This window comes from Lissotriton helveticus, chromosome 8 (genome assembly GCF_964261635.1).
Source record: "Lissotriton helveticus chromosome 8, aLisHel1.1, whole genome shotgun sequence".
Lineage (NCBI taxonomy): Eukaryota > Metazoa > Chordata > Amphibia > Caudata > Salamandridae > Lissotriton > Lissotriton helveticus.
Genome location: NC_136069.1, coordinates 690,865,092 through 690,880,683, shown reverse-complemented (window position 1 = coordinate 690,880,683; position 15,592 = coordinate 690,865,092).

The following is a 15,592-nucleotide window of genomic DNA, read 5'->3' as shown; positions in this document are numbered from 1 at the left end:
ATCTAACTACTTTCCCCTGTGCCATTTGTTGCAGAGTAGCCGAGTTTTAAGCTGTTTCCTAAAAACAGCCAGCTCTGTAATGGCACTGAGGGTCACTGGAAGCAGGTTCCAAGATTGGGCTCCAAGAAACCTAAAGGATCTCCCTCTAGATCGAGCATGACGTATCCTGGGTAAAAATGCCAAGCGATAGGAGGAAGACTTCAGAGTTCTGGATGGCTTGTAATGGGATACTCTCTTCCTGACGTAGCCAGCACCCATTCCATGTAAGGCTTTGAAAGTAAGCACCAAAGCCATATATTTGATACTCTTTCTCACTGGTAACCAGTGAAGGGCACTAAGATGAGGGGTCTTATGTGTCCTGGGATTTACAATAAGAACCAATCTTGCTGCTGCATTTTGAACTACCTGCAGACAGTTGAGAAGATATTCAGGCAGACTCAGATACCAGACATTTGCGTAATGTAGTCTGGAAGTGACCCGTGCCTGGATCACAGTTTTCCTAGTGTTCAATGATAGCAGAGATAAAAATTACCTCATCATTCGCAGTAGACCAAAACAGGTGTTGTTTGGATTTGATGTTTCATCAAGAAAGAGCTATCGATGGAGATGCCTAGCAGAGGGAGGTGGAGACATGTCCATAGGCCACCAGAGTCCCCACTTTTCAGAGAGAGGTGCACCAAAAATGATAATCGCTTATATCTCTGGGTTACACTTTAGTTGATTCTTCACCAGCCAATTGAACACCCTGGAGTGGCATATTCTAACCTTCTCCCCCTCAAAGTCTGCTCTCTTTTCACAGGTGAAAAGCATCTGGGTATCCTCTGCGTACAAAATTATTTTACCCCTGCATGTTTCCGACAATTATGCTAATGGGGTCATATACATATTAAAAAGTATAAGGCTCAATTTAGAGCCCTGGGGACCCACTTTCAAATTAGGAATGGTAGCGGAAAAGGGAGGAGTCCAAACGTCCTCTCTTCTGTCCTCTAGGAATGAGGCAAGCCACTTTAACGCACTACCGCCTATACAAAGCTTCTCAATCCTTTCCCAGAGCTTAGCATGTGGGACCGTAACAAAGGCTGCCAACAGGTCCAACAACACTAGGGCTGCTCTTCCCCCTGATCTAACTTCTCTCTGATATGTTCTCTAACCACCACCAAAGCTGTTTCTGTGCTGTAACTAGTCCTGAAGCCTGATTGACTACTATGCAGTAGATTATTTTTATCCACATATTCTGACATGACTGCATTCACATGTTTTTCCAGCACCTTTGAAAAGGCCGGAAGTAAGGATATAGGTTTGTGATGAGCTAGAACTTTAGGATCCATCAAAAGTTTTTTTAATAGTGGGAGGAGTTTAGCGTGTTTCCATATGGAAGGCAAATAGCCAGCAACCAGTGAGGACATTGCCTTTATATACATGGACATAACGCTGACACCCCAGTCGGATACCACCTCGTTAGGAAAACCCACTCGGGTAAAGGTCCCATTAATGTCAGAGGCACGACAGGTGCTGTCACTGTCCGTAGAGGGATGGGTTCCAGGTACTGGGTGGCATGGTCCACCAAGACCAGGATGAACCTGTTACCCATGGCTGTCTAGGGGTCCAGAGGCCCCACTCTGCCAATGCCTACCCACTCGAGAGTGGTGGTCAAGACAGGGGAAGGTTGCAAGGGAGCCTTACATCTCATCCTACTCTTGCTACTCGCTTGGCTATTCTTGCAGGACGTACAAAAGGATTATTTTCTCATTTTAGGTCAGTAAAAATGGATGACAGCCCTGTCAAAGGTCTTGCCCTGCCCCAAATGTCTTGCTAGAGGCACATCATGAGCCAAACCCAGTAAGAAGGTTCTGAAGTGCAGGGCTACCACCAGCACACAGGCCCCCCCAGGCTCATTAACCTTAGGCCCACATCATTCCACTATACAGGAGACGATTCTCCCAGTAGAACAAGTGAGACTTGGACTCAGCACCAGTTGCCTGGTCTTTGGCCTGCTGCCTAAGTCCCACAAGAGTAGGGCACACGTTCTGCTCATGCAGAACTCCTCCCTGGTGGGACCCTTTTCTTGCTGCCAATGGGTCAGCTGAGATAAGTCTTGCTGTTCGGCCACTTACTCCCCTGTATGTTCCAGGTCATCCCCCTTGAGGTCAGTCTCTTCCCGGTCAGTGGGAACTTCAGGGGTGTTTCCTACACCCCTCAACATTTCTCTTGGCAGGCACCTGGACTACTGTTTCAGGCTCCAGGTCATTTTGATCCACTTTCTTCCTGCCATGGACTGTGTGGCCACACACGCCCACTCAGGGAATCTCAGCAACTCCAAGTGTGACTAGAGGTCCACATCCTTCCTCAAAGACTGCTCCCAGTCATTGCCCAGCAGACAATCAACAGGCATGGTGAGACTCACAGATACCATCAAGGAATCTCCAACCCCGCACTCAAAGAGAACCTGCGCCACCTAACACTGGCGCTCAGAGTTGTTCACTGCATGTACTTGGTGGAACGTACCAGGGACTTCCTGCGCCTTAAACCCTAGGTGACACAAGGTTCTGGACTATCTCACTGTCCCCTAGCTTTTTCGGGTCAGTCACGTTACCATCAATCAAGTGCTCTGCAAAACACAGACTAGACAAGTGCCCCTATAAAATCCAATTGTACATCCCCTGTAAATATGTGACATGACTGCCCCTCACCCAACCATCCAGTGATCTGCAAAAAGAATCCACACATTTTAACTAGGTCTGTAAATCAGTTTTCCTACTCCATCTAAAATGATCTCTGTACTGTCAGGAGTGAGGCCATATCTAGTGAGAAAAGAACCCTTCATGTCAGAATAGGTGAGGTTATCTCCCTAACCCAAAGCCAACAATGTGTCCCATCAGTGGCGGCTGGTGACATTTGAAAGTGGTAGAGTGTAAACGTAACGAGCGAGCCTAACATAAGACAGGATCTAAGGGAATCTTTTTTTTGAAAAAAAGAGTGGGCAAATAATTGCTTTAAAGTATTATCAGTGGAACTGCATAATTTGAAAATGCAGTGGCCATTTCAATTGAAATGTGCTATCTGTGAATGACAGTGCACTACCACACCATCCTTTAGTAATACATTTGCGTCAGTGTGCCCGGAAACGCACCAACACTAGTTACATACTACACCCTCACCAAGTTCCTGATGAACATATATATCCCATGTGTGACACTTGTGCTTTGTGCTACCTTTGCATTTTTCACAAGCCCTATGTGTTCAATTATGGAAGCGCCGTCACTCTGAAAATTGATTCAGCACCACTGCAGCATTTAATCATGGCAAACCAGATTCAGAGACCTTGACCCGATGCCCAGTATAACAATATAAAATGTTTCTGAGTCCATTAGCAGCTTTGTGCGTCTTCCTGAGCCGTGCTCTCCCCCGCATACACGTAAATCTTTTTCTTTGAGCATTCTGGTAATGGGCTGCGGTAGTGACACTCTACGGATCCCCACTGGTCCAATGGAAAACCTCACCGCTGTTACAAACAAAAACAAGGGGTTGCAATAAAATGTTAGTTTTTACACTGTGTAAATTAATTTAATCGTCTTCTGTAGCAGGGAATTAATATAACACTTGCAAATATCGTAATCAGCTGGCAGATGAAGTGTGTTCATAGACTCGTTGTCAAGATTTAATTACACTGCTATTGTTGCGGAGCAGCACTTTGAAGAAGTTGGCTGTGCAGTGCAGGCTCAGTGTATCCATTTGTTGGAAGGGAACAACTGGCGCTGAATAGAGGCACAGCAGATAACAGCAAAGCATACAGGAAATAACCACAGAGAAACAAGCTGCATCTCGAAGGTTTCATTGACACATTGTTCACAGCCAGATGACTGGCCTGTGATTGAAAACTCTGCACCCACAACTGAGTGAGAGCGGTTTCTTTATCTGCGCATTGCAGATGTTACTATTATCATGGTTTCATCAATAAAGGCCTTGATGAAAGTGCAGGACGATATGCTGGGTGGGAAATGAGAGGCACGTGCTATCCTTGTGTTATTGCTGATAATCCATGGATTTGCTTTTCCGAATAAAGCACACAGACTTTTGATCATTATGTTTTGAAACGTACTTGATCCAGGCGTTTGTCTCATGTTTGCGGCCCCGTGGTGGGAATATGATTCCGACACCGTCTTATTTATTCAATTACACCCCAAAAAGGGCTCCATACATTGCACCTCGCACTTGATCCTAGTCAGTAGACATCAGCAAGAAGCTGCGATGGGATATAGAACTCACACAAGGTGCAGAGAGGTAGATGAGGGAGTTGGCGCTAGGCCTGGAAACTCGACGTTTGCCATAACTTCTTAAATGTGTGAATGGCAGCCTTTTTTAATGAAGAGGCTGGGTAGGACCGACATATGCACAAACTCATACTGTGCCCAAACACAACAGATTATAAAAAATAAGAAACATAATGAAAAATGTACTTACCCATGTGCTGGCTCCGTGGCTTTCCTCTTTTGGTCCTCGACTCCCAGTGCTTCAGTCACTCGGCGCCTGCAGCATCTCTCCACACTAATCCAGACGCTGCTCTTATGCTGCTGATGTTAGCAGCATGAGATCAGCACCAGGATTGGATGGAGCGGGCTGCCTCGTCGTTCCAGCAGGCACAATATGCCTGTGCCTGCTCTTTACCTATTTGTCTGAGACTTGCAGCAGTGTAAACTGGTGCAGTGAGCACCTCTGCCCTGCTGCAAGTCAGCAGCAGTAGCCCCGCTCCCAAACACATCTCAGCTGGGGAAAGGGAAAAATAAAAAGCCCCTCTGCCCTAATAAAGGCCCCCAGGGTGTCCCTCTCCTCCTCTGTGAAGTGGTTCTACAATCCTGCCCCCCAATTTATCTTACTGACCCCATTCATGTGGATAGATGCCGCATAGCCCTGAAACGATCTCTGGATTTGACCTTCCTTCTTGTACTCTTACCCTACATTCTTAGGAATGTGTAGTACTCTTTCTGAGTGAATTGAGGAATTGCAGCCACCACCTGCTCTTCAGTTACAGTTCATTTATATCACGCTTGTCGTCTAACATCATCTTTCTCTCCTCCATGGCTAGCATCTTGTTCTCCCTTTCACTCTCCTACTTGAGCTTCTCCAGCTCAAACTTCCTTGCCTCCGTCCTGTCTTTCAGCTCCTCTGGGAACAGACCTTTTGAAGAACCAATGCTGCTTGACTCTGAGGGAACCTCACTTTTTGGATGATCCTGAGCCCTCAGCACATCGTCCCTTTGAATTGGCTCCTCAGTCTCCACCCTAAGATCCGCAGAATGCCCAGTGAAATTTCTGGCTGCTACCCAGTACAAATCAACAAAAGAAGAGAGGTTATGTGAGCTTCATAATATCTGGGATAGGCTCCCTTTTAGAGCCTCTATCACGATTCTGTGACCAATTTCTGAAACCATTGGTACAGGCAACACCAACTTACCTACAAGATACCAAGAGTCTACTACGACTCTTAGCAGACATCACCTTTATTGAAAACTCAGTCACCTTAGTGACTCTGGATGTCGAGAGTCTATACACGAGCATCCCCCAGGACGATACCATCAAGGTCCTGGCAGAGTCACTAGACACGATTGACTGGGAATATCAGACACCGAAATCATTTATCATCGACTGTGCAACAATAGCATTAAAAGAAAATTTCTTTTCCTTCAAAAATAAGTTGTTCCTGCAATGCTCTGGGACCTCTATGGGCAGTGTTTTTGCCCCGAGCGTGGCTGGGCTCTATGTGGCTGATTTTGAAGCCAAATATATCTTGCCATCATCCACCGCCTTTTCCCGTTCAATTTTGTTATGGAAGCGTTACATTGACGACGTTCTACTCCTGTGGTCTGGGACTGATAGTGACCTCGAATTGTTCCTTGAATGGATCAACACTCTTGACAATAACCTCAGGTTCACCCATACTACCAGTAAATCAGACATCATCTTTTTAGACGTGGTAATCACGATTTCTGGTACCTGTCTGAGTACAAAGACTCACCAAAAACCAACAGCCAAGAACAATCTTCTGGAGTTCAGTAGCTTTCACCCGCGCCCCCTCAAGGAAAATCTGCCTTATGGGCAGTATCTCAGATTGAGAAGGAATTGTAGTACCATCACAGATTTCAAAGAACAATCCTCCGATCTGACCAAAAAACTGAAAGAGAGAGGCTACCCAACACCAATCCTTAACAAAGGTTTTAAGAGAGCAAGAAACCAACCGAGAGAGGCATTACTGGAAGAAAAAATCAAGACCCAGACAACTGTTCCTCTCACTTGCGTCACTACCTTTAATAGCCTTTCAAACTATATGAAAAAGACAATAAACAAACATTGGAATATAATAAGATCATCCAAGGAAGATTGGGAAAAGCCCCTTTTTTCATTCAAAAAGGGTCGCAGTTTGAAGGATGCCCTAGTCCATACCCGGCCCAAAGAAAAGCCACCACTGGAAAATCCAACTGTATTGGCTGCCTGGGGCTTACCTAAGGTAACTGGTCATTACCCATGTTCAGACTGCAGTGTGTGTCACCTGACGGAGGCTTCAAAATCCCTCACGTTGGAGCAAGGAAAAATCTGGACCCAGATGACGCACACAAATTGCAATTCAAAGAACGTTGTCTACTTAATCACATGCCCTTGCACCTTACGATATGTTGGCATGACCACACGCAAGGTGAAACAACGTATCTGTGAGCACCGAAGCAACATCAGGTGCAAGAAATTGACAACGAAACTGAGTCGCCATTTTCTGGACTGCAACCACACTACTAATGACATGAGGTGGACAGTCATTGAATCAGTCACAGGTACAACTAACATCACCAGAAGACTTTTTGAGAAGGAGCAGCGCTGGGTGTACCGCCTTGGCACGAACGTAACGGGCCTGAACGATGACATCCCATGGAATACTGTCCTGGGATAATATGCCCATCACGCATAGATACTGCCCATTATTATACTATATTGGGGTTTTTAAATAATGTAAGCACATGTGAATAATATTATTTACCCACAGTAATTTGCTTCACCTCTGAGTTTTCCTCCTGTGGTAAGCGCCTGCTGTACTATCCTTCTAAATCGACCTCACATGTGAACAATATTATTGACCCACAGTGTTTTGCCTCACCTCCGAGTGTTCGTCGTGTGGTGAGTGCTTCATAATCATAACCACACGGGTTCTTGGATTGCCTGATAACCCTAATGACTGGTGCGCGCATCGTTAATTTCATTCGTGCCTAATCACATATGAGCCTTAACATTGGTGGTTTCACTCCGGTTATGCCCACGCGTTTTTGTTTATTAGGGACGCCCTTTTCAGCGGTGGACTATAAACCAACGAAGGCAGCGCGAGCAACTTTTAAACTAAGCCTCTCCTTGGGGCTCGTCTGTGCTTGTCTCTAAGGACCGACACGCTCCCTTGGTTACAGGCAGTTTCAATGGAGGCGCGTCATCACAACAACCAAGCCTCGTCTTGAGGCTTAACACGCCCAACCTACATGGACCGACGCGCACCAAGCCTCTATCTGAAACCGGACACGCCCATCCAGGAAGAGCGTTGCCCGGCAAAATCATTTATCTCTCAGTTACCGGCCCCGCTCCCTATCGTCGGGGTCCGGTTTTGAGGATATGCTAGGTGGCAGACGTGGGCTGAGAGCGTTGAGGGCGTGAGTACTGACCTCTCTTGCAGTACCAACATCTACAAGAGCGAGCTAAGTAAAACCTGATCGCAAATAGTTACAACCTTCGCTTTTGTTTCTAGGATGTGCCAGGTACGCTCCAACCCCCCTCCCGAGACCCATGGTGCAAATAGCGCCATTCTATAAAGTGAGATATTCAACATACCCTCAAGGATTACGGTGGGGTCACAGACCTTTGGTCCATTGATCCCTCCATTTGGAGTGTTTTAATATGTTTTTAACCCCTTCTAGCCTCACCAATTGCTATAGGCACGAGATTCTTCACTTCACCTACCCAGAACTAGTAGTAATATCCCAGCTGGTTTATATGGACGGTGTTAATTTTAGTGTCTAATTTTTCAACACTATCTAAGCCACCATTATGGAGCACTTTGGATAAATGCTATGACCAATACATTTGATTAATTAAATGTGTGTATGTCTATGTGTTTGTCTGTATCGTTTCATTTACAGGTGCAGATACTCTCCTGACTTTGGGGAATTTTTGGAATGAGCTAAACGCTCTTCCACATTTTTATGCACTTTTCACCCCCTTTTTTGATTTTTCACTTTCACGTCCCCAGGTTAGGGTGGACGATTAGAGAGTCCATACCGCCGGGGTTTATTGAGTCCTGACGAATGCCTAGGTAAATCTAAACCACTGTAAGGCAGAAACATGTTGACTGACTAATTTAAAGAACTCTGAATTAACCATACCATTACCTTGGCATAACATTCAGACACATAGTTCTTTTCTTCACCTTTGTTCGTGTCTTAGGGATCACATATTAAAATAATTTTTTAGATACCCTTTTGGCACTTTTAATATATACCTCACCGCACGCCCTACACACACAACCAGCTCCGCAGTCTCCTGGCGTCGTAGCACACCGAAGAGGCACTCGGCCTCTTTGGTGGGGCCCGATGATGAAGCATGACACCAACCAGGTCGGTGTGTGAGGGCCTTCTAAACCACCCAGAGTGGATGTGTGACTCCTGAGTGGCTTTGCTCCTTTTCTGTGGCTTATGAAGCTCACATAACCTCTCTTCTTTTGTTGATTTGTACTGAACCGGGGACTAAGAGAGAGTTCCTTTAATCTCCCTGCCTCTCCTATTGTTGATTTGCTACCCAGTACCTCAGCACCTTTTGTAGCTCCTCCTTTTTGGTGAGGCCTTTAACGTGGACTTTGAGGATTTTGCAAACTTACTCCAATTCCTTCATGGTGTATGTTTCCGACCTATCCTCTTCAAAAACCAATTAAAGGGATGTAACTTACAATGCTCTTGACTAAGACATGACGCAGTAGGAAATTCAACTTGAACCCAAGAAAAGTGGCTAAACAAAAAAGACCCAAAGGAAATAAATGTATGTAGTACATAGTGGTCTGTGATATAATAATTCCAGATTTGTGAAGTGCAACCTATCACCTCTAAGGGTATCCTGGAGCTGGGGCAGATGGGGAGATTGAGTGAGCTAATGCCCAAAGTAACATGATGCTGGTCTGAGCTGCCGCCAGAGCCAGGGATCCAACCGTGTGCCCCGCACTCGGGAGTCATGCGCTCTGGCTGCTGCACCACACCTCTCCTCCTTAGGCTAGTAGTGTAAAACAATCACTGTAGTTCAAGTAAAAATGCAATTGCTATCCTCACCGATGAAATCGGCATCATCAGGCTTCCATTCTGGAGTTTTCCGGCCCTTGAAGTCACATGTGTTGAGGAACAAACTCTCTGAGGTTGAAGTCAGTAGTGCTGGTACTGATGGCATTGGGCTGTGAAGGGAAATTGGACAAAGTAACATGCTGTGCCAACAGATCACAGTGCAGGCAGTGGCTCAGTGATGGCTTCCGTAGTGGTCGGTGAGACCAGAGCTGTGGTGTGAAGTGGGGCAATGCAATGTGCAGTATTCACAGATCACGGTGCATGCAGCGGCGACATCTTTGCTGAAGCACTGTCGTTGGTAGATCCAAGGTTGCAATGCGAAGCAGGGCAATGGTTTGTGCTGTGCCCCCAGGTCATGGTGCATGCAGCGGCATCAGTTGACGAGGCTCTAGACGATAGTGTTAAAGTCAGTGGACAAGGGCTGCTGTGTGGGATGGGGCCATGCTTCATGTACCTCAGGAGTGTTGTCCAAAGGCCATGGTGCACGCAGCCACGGTGATGTCGGTGGGAGTGTTATCGTCAGTGATACCAGGGAGGCGATGAGAAGTGAGACTATGAGAGTTGCAGTGCCCACAGGTCAAGAAACCTTTCATCCACTCACCCTCAGTCACAGATCTGGGTTTAATCCATTGTTGCTTTGCACACTATGCCACTGTAGTTTGGACCCAGCCATAGGCAACCCAGTCTTGACCCTGTTCCTCATGGGAACAGTCTAGCCTGAACTGCCAGGTCAGGTCCTCCCTGGACAGGAAACAAGCATCCTGGGACTAAGCATGGGCGGATTTTGCGAATTGGCAATCCGCGAAATTGCGTATTTACGGATTCGCAATCCGCAAAATCTGCGAACTCTCGCAAATTTGTGGATTTTTTTTTGTGTTCGCAAGGATTTCTGCCAGTTCGCGAGGATTTTGTACCAGTTCGCAAACGCGAACTTACTTTTCGGGTAGCAACGGTCGCGAACATGTTGTTTCTACATCTGGTTCATCACAGCACCCTCTGTTTCACCACTGCCACCCTTTGTTTCACCACTGCCACCCTCTGGCTCACCCATGCCACCCTCTGGCTCACCCATGCCACCCTCTAGTTCATCACTGTAGATTATGGGTGGAAAAGCACACCTGCCCTGCCTCAACTGACATAAATGAATCAGGGGCTGATTACTGTGTTACTGAATTTGAACTTCCTGGCTGGAACCTGCTTCCTTATCTGTAATTGCTTTCTCTGAGCCTGCTGTGAGGGTCAGAGCAGGGTCATAGAATAGTTGCAAGTAGGCGACTGAACTCTGGAGGGGCCCCTCAGGAAGCACTACAGGGAATGGTTACTAATGATAAGATTGAACTTTTGCACCTGCTGAGTGCTTTCAGTTTTGCAAAAATCCAAATATCCAGCAGCATCCACAAAAAGTAATCCTTCCAGGTCAAGATCCCTGGCACCTGCTTCCTTATCTGTAATTGCTTTCTGTTGCAGTGTAATTTTTTTAACAGGACCTTTGTTGTATACTTGTAGCTATTCTCTGAGCCTGCTGTGAGGGTCAGAGCAGGGTCATAGAATAGTTGCAAGTAGGCAACTGAACTCTGGAGGGGCCCCTCAGGAAGCACTACAGGGAATGGTTAGTAATGATGAGTTTGAACTTTTGCACCTGCTGAGTGCTTCCAGGTCAAGATCCAAATCAAAGTGACCAGCACATGAAGAAAGCACTGAGAGGAGCCTGCTGGACAGGAACAGGAAGTTGGAGACTGTGGGGCACTTCCTTCCTCCCACCCCCACCCCCAAAATAGACTCCTTGCAAAAAAAAGTGCAGGCAAATGTCAACCTGAGGAGTTATTCTAATAAAAATCATAATTTTCAAGGTTTATGCTGCCTGCTGGTGGATTTCTTGTGCGAAATTGCAAATTTTGCAATCTCGCAATTGCGAGATTGTCGCTGCCCGCCCCATCTACATTTTCGCAAGTGTTTACTCCCGCGAAATTGTATAGTATTCTAGTTGGCAAGTGCGACCAAGCAAAAAAATCCGCTTCGCACGGGTTTATGAATTTTCGGTAAGTTCGCGAGAGTTCGCGGATTGCGAATTTACCGAAAATCCGCAAAATCCGCGAGTGGAACGGATTTTACGCCCATGCTTACCTGGGACCGGTTTCAGGGTATTACCCCTCATCAGCCAGGCTATCTTGAATCCAGTGCCACAGCAAGCAAGGGACCCACATCTGGGCATGCGCTTGGCCACTTAGGGCAAATATAGAAAAACAACAAGATGGATGATGGAGTGCAGAAACTTTTCATACACTCTCCCAGTCACAGATCTAGGTTTAATCCATTGTTCCTGTGCTCACTATGCAACCCCAGTTTGGGCCTAGTCATATGCAAATCCGTCTTGAACTGTGCTCTTCATGGGAACATCCAGCCCGAACTGCCGGGCCAGGTCCTCCCTGGACCAGAAGCAAGCATCCTGGTACCGATTTTGAGGTATTACACCTCATCAGCCAGACCAGCTTGAATTCAGTGGCACAGAAAGCAAGGGACCCACATCTGGGCAAACCCCTGACCACTTAGGGCGAACATAGCAAACACAACAAGATGATGGACGAGTGCAGTAGCTTTTCACCCATTCATCCCCAGTCACAGAGCTGGGTTTAATCCATTGTTATTTTGCTCACCATGCCACCCCAGTCTGGCAGTTTGGACTGGACTGTTCCTGTGGGGAACACAGTAAATACTGATTTTCATATGGCTGGGTAAAAACTGGAATGCCATGGGGGCCAAGAAACTATGGATTTAGGCCCAGATATCTGTACTGGGGTGAATATTTGACATTGTTCAACATTTTGTCCATCAATTGTTCTTTTAGCAATTGCCCTCCTCTACTCACTCGATAAGGTGTGCAAAAGCATGCTACATGTTACACAATATAACCCTGCATTGGAACATCCAATACATTGCAGATGAAGAAGTCCATGAAGAGCCACCAAGTAAGGATGTTGAAATGCCAAATGTGGATGATAGTGGTGAGGAGCAACAAATTGATGTACAACTTCATCACATACGTGTAAGTAAATAGTTACAGTTTATTAAATTAAAGGTTAAACTAACTTTTAATGTAATGAGGATAAAAGTCTTTTAATGTAATTAGGATAAAAGTGCTGGGCATTCTTTAGAAATGCCAAGTAAAGTGACATCCAGGGCAAAGATGTTTGTTGAACAAAGTTTTGACTCATTGACTGCTGTGGTCATTTGCATTGTTCATTTTTAATTGTTCTTAGAAAATGTGTCTTCTTATATATTAATTTGTGAGATGTCTATTTTGTAATGGTATTTATTGAACCTTTTTGTTTTCATCTGTTTTAGTACCCTTTATCATGTCATTTTTATTAGAACATTTCAAGGTTGTGACATTTGCAGTTATATGCTGCTGTTGCGATCCTGTGGAAGACACACACAGACTTTAGGTGTACATATCTTGTACTGAGACATCTTGTAAAGTATTTGAAAGTACTTGTTTTCTGTTGAATTTTGGCATCAAGCCAATATGTGCTGCTTGAATTGCTCTAACCATATGTGCTATTTGACCCAAAGCATAGTAGTCTCCCTTCATATTTGCAAAATGCTCTTTTTGTGTGGTGAATGAATCTGTTAACGTGTCTCCTCTTTGAAGAATGAACTTCTTGAAGCACACCACTTAGAGTTGGCTGTGACATTCCCCCAGACACTACAACAGTGCATTGAAATGAACCTGTGGCCACACAATTGAATACTGTCAGGAGTTATGACTATTGGGGTATTTGGCCTGGCTCTGACTGAAGACATAGTAAAATAATGTATTGCCTATTGACTCTGATTGTTTTGATTAGATCCCCTTTTTCCATGGTGGCAAGGTGTGGAACTGGATATGTAAAAATGGCACTGGGTATTTGTGTCATGTATGGTTTGTTACATTTAAGAAAAATTTGACAGACCAATCGTTTTTCAGTTTGTATAAAACAGTACCTGGTGAGTTTTTGGTATTTCTATTTAGTTATCGTGGTAGCAAATTGTGATAAACATTACCTACTTGCAATTCATTCCTAAATAAACAAACATTTGATTGTTTATATTTTAAAATATATTAAGGAAGGAAAAAAATGAATAAATACATAAAAGAAAAACAACACCAGTCTTTCACTTTGTTAGTTTTGCTTTCATTAAACAAAACCATGTTAACTAAAACAGGATAAAAGTCAAAAAGCAAACAAAAAATGGAAAAATCAGTCATGGTGAATGAGACCATTATTGAAGAGGCGTCATTGTTCGAAGTACAATGTCCAAAATATAACTGGCATCAGAAAGGTAAATGTGTCCAGAAAAGAGACTATAGAGGGAATGGTATTCACATACTGGAGGAAATTAAGTTCTGTGTCTCTTGGTGGTGGTCTAGCCATCCTCTCCTGGTGGTCCAGTTGAACGTTTGCTCCTGCCGGGGGCTGGTGGATCCACAGTTGCAGAGGATTAGGTGGGTGCAGGCCTCCCTTTCTTTGACTGAGACAGGTGTAGCAGCCCAGATGTTGTTAGACCACAGAAAGGGGAAGATGGTTTTTGAAAAGCCCTTCACATATATGTGTTAATGTCATCCAGCTCCCCAGTCAGGGAGCTCACAATGCAGTTCAGATTCTTCATTGGTACATTGTTCTGCCTCTACAACTGCTTCATCTCCTGGAGATTTTTAAGGGCCTGGCTCATCATGTCTTGGGATTGATGGAAGGATCCCAAGACTTGGTTGATTGTGGCCTGGGTGACAGTTGTGCAGTGGACTCACTTGGCTGGCCAACATATTCCGGCCCATGACCCCACCCCCACTACCCTGTGCCCATGACCCATTGTGCCTCATCCCACTGGGTCCTGGTTGAACTGTAAGTGGTGGTGGTGTTGTCTCAACAGCAACCAGGACTTGGGGGGCACAAATCAGTGGGATGTTGGTTTTAGACACAAGTGGAGGAATCTGTAAGCTGAGGTGTTGTAACAGCTGGGGTGGGAGGTGTAGGTGTGAGCTGAGTGAGACTCACTGGAGCCTTCTGCCCTGGCAGACCAGATGGACCAGGCTGTTCCTCTTCATCCGAACTTTCAGGAGTGGAGTCCAACCAGAAGGCTTGATCCTGGGCTGGTGTGGAGGTTTTTTTAGTGACATATGTTTGGCCAAATGCTCTGGCTGTTGAAACTATTATGGACGTAAAATAATGAATACATAGTAAAAGTTTGGACTACACATCCAATTAGTTTTAAGCAAAAAATGTAGCAACATAAAACCTTTCAGTGGTATTGTACTTAATTACACAAACAGTTAACATTTCAGACAAAACTACTTCAAATAAACAGATTGGATGCCCTGATATGGAAAAACAAATTAGTAACCATACATGAAATGTACCAACACTCTCAACTGGATCCCCTCCTTCCTCTCTGGCAGAACACAGAGGATCAACCTTCTACCTTTTTCCTCAGAACACCAGAACATCATCTGCGGCATCACCAAGGGCTCCTCCCTCAGCTCCACCCTCTTCAACACCTACATGATGCCTCTGGCAGACATCGCCCGCAACCACAGACTCAAAATCATCCCATACACTGATGACACGCAGTTCATCCTTTCCCTCACATAAAACACCAACACCACTAGAGCCAACTTCCAAAATACCCTGCTCGACGTCGCCAGCTGTATGAAGGCCAACTGCCTGAATATCAACACGGAGAAAACAGAGGTGCTCATCTTCAGCAACAACACCTCCCCATGGGACAACTCCCCGTGGCCCACTGCACTCAGCCTGCTCCTGCTCTCTTCAACCACGCATGCAACCTCAGGATCCTCCTGGACACTCAACTAACCATGAAGAACATCATCAATGCGGTCTCCTCCTCCTGCTTACACACCCTCTGCATGCTCTTCCTCTGAATCCCCATCTCCACCAGAAAAACTGTCACCCAAGCCCTCATCTTAGGCCGTTTCCACTACAGCAATACACAGTACTCCAGAACCACCAAACAACAATTTAGCCACCTCCAGACCATCCAGAACACCGGAGCAAGACTCTCCCTCAACCTCCCCAGGAGAACCCGCACCACCCTCCACCTTAGAGCCCTCCACTGGCTCCCCATACAGAAGCAAGGCCTCTTCAAACCCCTAAATCACACCTACAAAGCTCTCCATGACCTCGGACACACTTACATTAACCGCTGCCTGATGTTCCATTGACCCACCAGCGAACTCTGCTCCACCTC